Raw genomic sequence first — 7,089 nt, forward strand, 5'->3', positions numbered from 1 at the left:
GGTCACAATTGCTGGAGCAACGGTGCTGTGGAGGCCCAGCCGCCCTGGGCGAATTGGCTGCCACAAGGAAACCAGCCTTGCCAAGGCAGCCTCGGTCTATATGGTCCCATCACATATTATCCGTTGTTGTTCAAAGGATGGTTAGAACATCGTAACGTGATACTTGTGATCCGAGTTGAAACTTCCTTTTAGGAGATGAATTCCCCTTTCATTTTCATGCTGAAGCATAGGGATATTTTTTTTTATTTTCATTGGATTATCATTTTTATTCTACTGAAAATCGTTATGAGAAAGATTTAAGCAGTATCACTTCAATTGATCAATCCATTATTATGAATTTTAATGATATTAAATTTGGATTTACAAATGTAATGTGGGTGCAGATAATACAATTTTTTTGTGAAACAAAAGGCAGAAGCTTTGCCGCTCAATTAAGATGATAGAAAAATTATTTACAAGAAAGGTTAGCACAACAGGATGTCAAAGGACTTCCGAAGGCTAACCCACCCACGCGACGCGGTTGAGCACAAACACGACATACTGCCATAGGTCATCGTTGCCGAGCATGGAAGTAAAGCCGCCAGCAGCTCCGACTTCCCATGGCAGGCCACCCACGAACCACGCACCGATGGTTCCGAAGCAAGCGGCCACAACCGGTTATCATTGCCAAGCTCGAAAGAAGAGTAGCTCCGACTTCTGGTCACAACCCATGCCTCACCCCAGCGGATGAAGACCCCCTCACCCCAACGGATGAAGACCTCCTCACCCCAATGGATGAAGACCCCTAGCAGAGACCCCAGACTACGGCGGAGGGGAGAGGTCGCCGCGCGTCATCATTGCCGAGCCGGGTCCCTATGCAGCAGCTCCGACTTCACATTGCAAAACCCATCTCCACGCGTCGACTGGGCGCCGTGAAAGTGCATTTGGCCCCCCTATGTTGGTTTTGGTGTTAATGACATGCACAATTAAGGAGCTAATGCGTTTATCAAGTGATGAGCAGGTTCAAGAATCATTGAAATGAGAAAGAGCATGTAACGGCGTCATATTCGCTAACGAGACGGTGTTTTGAGCTCCATGGAAGATCTTTTATGAATTTCTATTTTGAATTTGAGTATAGGAAACACCGTACTATTAAGAGGATGCGAAAAGATGGCCTGGAGATGCAAAAGTGCTTAACTGCAATGCTAATTACCCTTGAGAGACACTTTGCACAAACTTGAGCATTTAATCCTATTTTTTCTGTAGGGGTCAGATGTTCCTTCAAGGATTGTCGTAAGTTCCTACCCCCATCGGAACTTTCTTGAAAGTTCCTACAAGGGGTGCTCGGCCAGCTGATTTATTTTTATAGGATGTTCCGACGAGGTTGTAGGAAGTTCCGATAAGTGCATAACAGCTCTGTAATGGTTAGTTTTGGGGGCTCGGGTATAAATACCCCTTCAGCCCCTCCTTCATTTGCTGCTGCCTACACTCGCAAGAAACACCTCCAAGCTTTCAAACTTCACTCCCCACTCGCATTCTTGAGCTAATCTTTGAGAGATTTGAGCTAGGGCTTGGGTGAGACAAGGATTGAGGTGTGAGACTTAAGCCATTGACTTTGTGAGGCGCCCTCTCTGGTTCATGAGCACTTGATGCATCTCCAACCATCGATTCACGTTTGTTACTCTTGGAGCTTGCTCCTAGACGGTTAGGCATCGCCCGTGGAGCATCTTCTCGCGTGTGTGCGCCCCGGGAAGTTTGTAATCTCCATTCCTCTCCGAGGAACTCATAGTTAGTGACCTTGGGCTAGAGAGGTGATCTCGCCCTTGGGTGAGGAGCATAGGGATTCTTGAGCGTCGTCTCTTGAATCCTTCCTCAACGGAGACGTAGCACCTTTGGATGTGAACTTCGGGAAACAAATCGAGTGTCTCTTGTTTTTATTGTTCTTAACTTGTTCTTGTTGACTTTGAACTCGTTTTGTCCCGATCTACTTTTGTGGAGTGTTCCTTTGTGGGAGATCACTTGCAGGTTGCCCTAGGACCTATTGGCAAACTTTTGATTCAAACACTTTTCCCAGGTTCATCTGAAAACTTGTAATTCGTTCAAATTCTTACCTTTGTCGGAAGTTCCTATATAATTGTAGGAAGTTCCTATCCATCGGAACTTCCTACAAAGGTGTCGGAACTTCCTTCAGACTAATCCGCTGCGAAGAAATTTTTCAGGTTTTCAACAGGTTCGCCTATTCACCTCCCCTCTAGGTATCACCTAGATCCTCTCAATTGGTATCAGAGCCAGGCTCTCCATTCAAAGGGCTTAACCGTCCGGAGAGTTCAAGATGGCAGGTGAACAAGATCCGAAGAATCCAATTGATGAAAGTAGAAAAGGTGATACCGGTGATAACAAAGGAAAGGATAAGGAAGTAGAGCCATCTAACAAAGAAAAGAAAGAAGGAGATGAAAGTGGTGGTCATGAAAGTGAAGAGGAGACATCTGATGATGAGATGTCTTATGAAAAATGGAAGACATGGAAGAAGAAGAAGAAGGAGCAACGTAAGAAAAATAAATCTAGCTCTAGAGTTGTTATTGATTCAAGTGATGACTCCGACACCGACTCCAAGAGAAGAGCCTCACGCTCCAACAAGGGCAGCTCATCAAAGTCAAAAGAAAAGGGTGATTATCGTAGAGTAGCTCATGATTACACTTTTCAAATTCCTAGTGAGCACAATGCTTCAATTCATATGGGCAAGCCACCTTACTTTGATGGTACCGGCTACAATCAATGGAAAACAAAGATGTTTGGTTACTTGAATGCAATTCACAAGGATCTTTGGAAAGTTGTGGAAGTAGAATGTGAAATTCCGGATGAAGATGAGACTCCCACACCGGTTCAAGCATATGTGCTACAACGGAATTTCCAAGCATTGAATATTATTCATACTTCCGTGAGTCCCGTAGAATTTGACAAGATGATGCTCCAACCGCCAAAGATGCTTGGGACACTCTTCAAGTAAATCATCAAGGATCAAGAAAAGTTCGTGAATCAAGAATCAAAACTTTGGAAGATGAATTGAGTCTCTTTTCCATGAAAAAAGATGAAAGCGTCAAAGAAATATACAACCGCATGAAGAAGATTACAAATCAAATCAAATCACTTGGAGGTAACAAGTGGGGTGACCGTGAGATTGTAGACAAGCTCTTGACCGTCTACATGGCTAGGGATGTCACTTTGCCTAGCCTAATAAGAGCCGAAAGAGAATTCAAATATTTCACCGCTGAAAATGTTTTAGGAAGAATTGAAGCACACCATGATGAATTAAAGAGAGTTAAGATTAATCAAGATTTGGCCGAACTTCAAGAGCAAGCTGCAAAGAACAATGGTTTGTCTCTCCAAGCAAAGTCAAAAAGGCAAAGACAAAGTCTTTCAATGCTCAAAGAATGAAGACTCTAGCAATGATGAAGATGACGAGCTTGATGATGAACAAATGGCATTCTTTATCAAGAACTTTAGAAGAGTCTTGAGAAAAGGCAACTTCCGAAACTTTGGCAAGAACAAGAAGTATGAGTCAAGAAGAAGATCAAATAGGCCATGTTTTGGTTGTAATAAAGTTGGGCATTTTATTACGGATTGTCCAGAAGAAAAGAAAAAGAACAAAGACAACAATGAGAGCACATCCAAGAAAGATAAATCAATATACAAAAAGAAGGGCGGTGAAGCTCATCTTGGTCAAGAGTGGGATTCAAATGAAGAAAGTGAATCCGAAAAGGAAGATGTTTCAACAATGGCATTCAAGGCATCATCTCCTCATCCCACAAGCTTATTTGAAGATCTCACCGACGATGAGGATCAAGATCCTATCATGTGCCTCATGGCCAAGAATCTTAAGGTAACTTCTCCAAGCTCATCGGATGATAAATTAGATGATGAACATGAAGTTGCTAATCCTAATCAAGAAATATGGCAAAGGAGCTGCAACTAAAATGATAAAATTAATAACGAAACTAGATGATGCGGATGAGACTCTTGAATCACAAGAAGAGTTGCTTAGACTTGAGAGAGAAAACTCCAAGGCTCTTGAAAAGAACCTCGCTAATGAAAGGGAGGAAAACAAGATGCTCATGGACTCAATCAAAGTCAAGGATGGAACACTTCTTGAGTTGAAAGAGTCACTCTCTAGTGAAAAAGAATAAAAGGATGATTTGACTAGGAAATTTTCTTTTGTCAATGACACTAACACTTTCTTGAGGAAGGATAATGAGAAACTTCAAGAAAGCATAACAAGCTTGCAAGCCAATCACACGGCACTTGAAGTTCAATTTAATACTCTTTGGGAAAGTGCTTCTAAAACTAGAGAGACATTCAACTCATCTAGTCCTTCAACAAGTAATGGTTGTGCACGGTGCTATAACATTGATATTCAAACTTGTGCTACTAACCATGTTGAGATGAATGCAATGAAGAAAGTGATCACTAGACTCACTCAATTGTTGCAAGAAGAAGCCCCATCTCATATGCAAGTCCCAAAGAAAAATCCCTCAATAAGGGTAGGTGAGTTTGAGAAGCATACTAAGGGATTTGGGTCAAAATACATGAGCAAGTTTGGATTTGAGAAAGGTAAGGGACTTGGTAGGAATGAGCAAGGTACTCCACAAGCTATTCCATTTGTCAAGAACAAGAACAAGGCCGCCTTGGGTGTTCAAGGAGGTCTAGTGAACATGACCACTCCCATCCACATGACAAATGATGTGATTCAAGAAAGTGGTCATGTCAAATTTGTCAAGAGAGGTACCACATGTGATGAGGGTGCTAAGATTGTTGCATCCTCATCTAAGCAAGACAAGTTCAAAGCCTCGAACACATTAAAGATCAAGGCACAAGAATCATCTCATGTATCCTTTTATGCCGATTATGTGTTGACAAGGAACCACCGTGGTAAAGTGGTTGCTAAATTTGTGGGTCACCATACATGGAGCACAAAAGTGAAAAGCCATGTATGGGTGCCCAAGGTGCTTGTGACTAATATTCAAGGACCCAAGTATTGTTGGGTACCTAAAAGAAAGGACTAAACTTGTTTTGTAGGGATACTCCTCCGGTGGATCAACTTGGATCATTGATAGTAGATGTACAAATCATATGACCGGAGAAAGGAGTATGTTCAATTCAATAAAAGAGTCAAATGGAGATCATTTCATAACCTTTGCGGGAAATCAAAAAGGAAAAGTGCTCGGCACCGGTAACATCACTCTAAACTCAAAGTTCTCTCTCTCAAAAGTTCTTTTAATTGAGTCACTTGGTTACAATTTGTTGTCCATTTCACAACTTTGTGATTCGGGCCTCAATTGTTTGTTCACTAACGAGGGTGTGACCGCCATTAGAAGAAGCGATGACTCCATTGCTTTCAAGGGTGTGCTCAAGGGAAATCTCTATCTTGTGGATTTTTCACAAGGAAAGGCTCAACTTGACGCATGTTTGATGGCAAAGTCTAGCTTGGGTTGGTTGTGGCATCGCCGACTAGCTCACGTTGGGATGAGAAATCTCAACAAGCTTCTAAAGGGGGATCACATTCTAGGACTAACAAATGTTTCTTTTGAGAAAGATCGTGTTTGTAGTGCATGCCAAGCCAGAAAGCAAGTTGGTGTTCCACATTCATCAAAGAGCATCGTCACCACTGTCAAGCCATTTGAACTTCTACATATGGATCTTTTTGGCCCGGTGGCATACATAAGCATTGGTGGTAACAAATATGATTTTGTCATTGTTGATGATTATTCTCGTTTCACTTGGGTGTTCTTTTTGCATGACAAAAGTGTAGTGCAAGAGACTTTCAAGAAGTTTGCAAAAAGATCTCAAAATGAATTTGAGACCAAGATCAAGAAAATAAAAAGTGACAATGGCACCGAATTCAAGAACACCAACATAGAAGAGTTTCTAGATGAAGAGGGCATTGGTCATGACTTCTCGGTTCCATATACTCCTCAACAAAATGGAATTGTTGAGAGGAAAAATAGAACTCTCATTGAAGCCGCAAGAACAATGCTTGATGAATACAAGATCCCGGACCAATTTTGGGCGGAAACAATCAACACGGCATGTCATGCTATCAACCACCTCTACCTACACAAGATCTTGAACAAGACGGCCTACGAGATACTACTTGGTAAAAAGCCTAACGTGTCTTACTTTAGAGTTTTTGGAAGTAAGTGCTTCATTCTCAACAAGAAGCCCAAAAGCTCTAAGTTTGCACCTAAAGTTGATGAAGGTTTTTTCTTGGTTATGCATCAAATGCTCATGGCTATCGTGTCTTTAACAAAACCTTCGGTTGTGTTGAAGTCGCATGTGACGTGACATTTGATGAATCTAATGGCTCTCAAGGGGAGTAAGTTGTTGATGTTGTAGGTACGGAAGAACCATCAAGCAAAGCTATCAAAAAGCTAGCTACCGGTGAAGTAAAACCTCAAGAACGAGTTGATCAAGATGAAGATGATGGGTTGATGTTTCAAGGGCCATCCACTTCAACCGGCCAAACAATTCAAACCGATGAAGAACCATCAAACTCAAATCAAGATCAACCACATGTTGAACAAGAAGTTGAACCAATTTAACATCAAGATCAACCACATGTTGAACAAGAAGTCATAGGAACTTCCTACAGTCAGTTTGACTATATATACCCGTTGGACTCGGCCTAAATCCCAACCCCTCTTCTACCCGTCGCCTCCACTCTCCTATGTCAATCCCATGGGGTGATTTCAAGTTTGAGTTGTAGAATTTCAAGGCAAAGGGGCGCATTGCATTCCCCATCTCTTGGAGACTCCGATTCACTCCATCTTTCTTTCGATCCGCACGGGAAAATCTCAAGGTAATCCATTCAAAATCCCCGTCGCCCGATCTCTCAATGTAGAAGTTCCTAGTTCGATTCCTTTTAGGAATAGGCTCCTGGCACCTCTTAGAACACATGGTTAAAATCTTGTAGAGGTTCCTCAACTAAATCTTTCGTCCCAGTGATTCTTGCTCTTGCTCGGGCCCTATAGGAAGTTCCGACCATTGTTCTAGGAAGTTCCGACAGGTGCCTTTTTTAGCCCATTCTGTCCCTTATGTTTTGATTCTTCCACACCA

Source organism: Panicum virgatum, chromosome 4K (assembly GCF_016808335.1).
Source record: "Panicum virgatum strain AP13 chromosome 4K, P.virgatum_v5, whole genome shotgun sequence".
Classification (NCBI taxonomy): Eukaryota; Viridiplantae; Streptophyta; class Magnoliopsida; order Poales; family Poaceae; genus Panicum; species Panicum virgatum.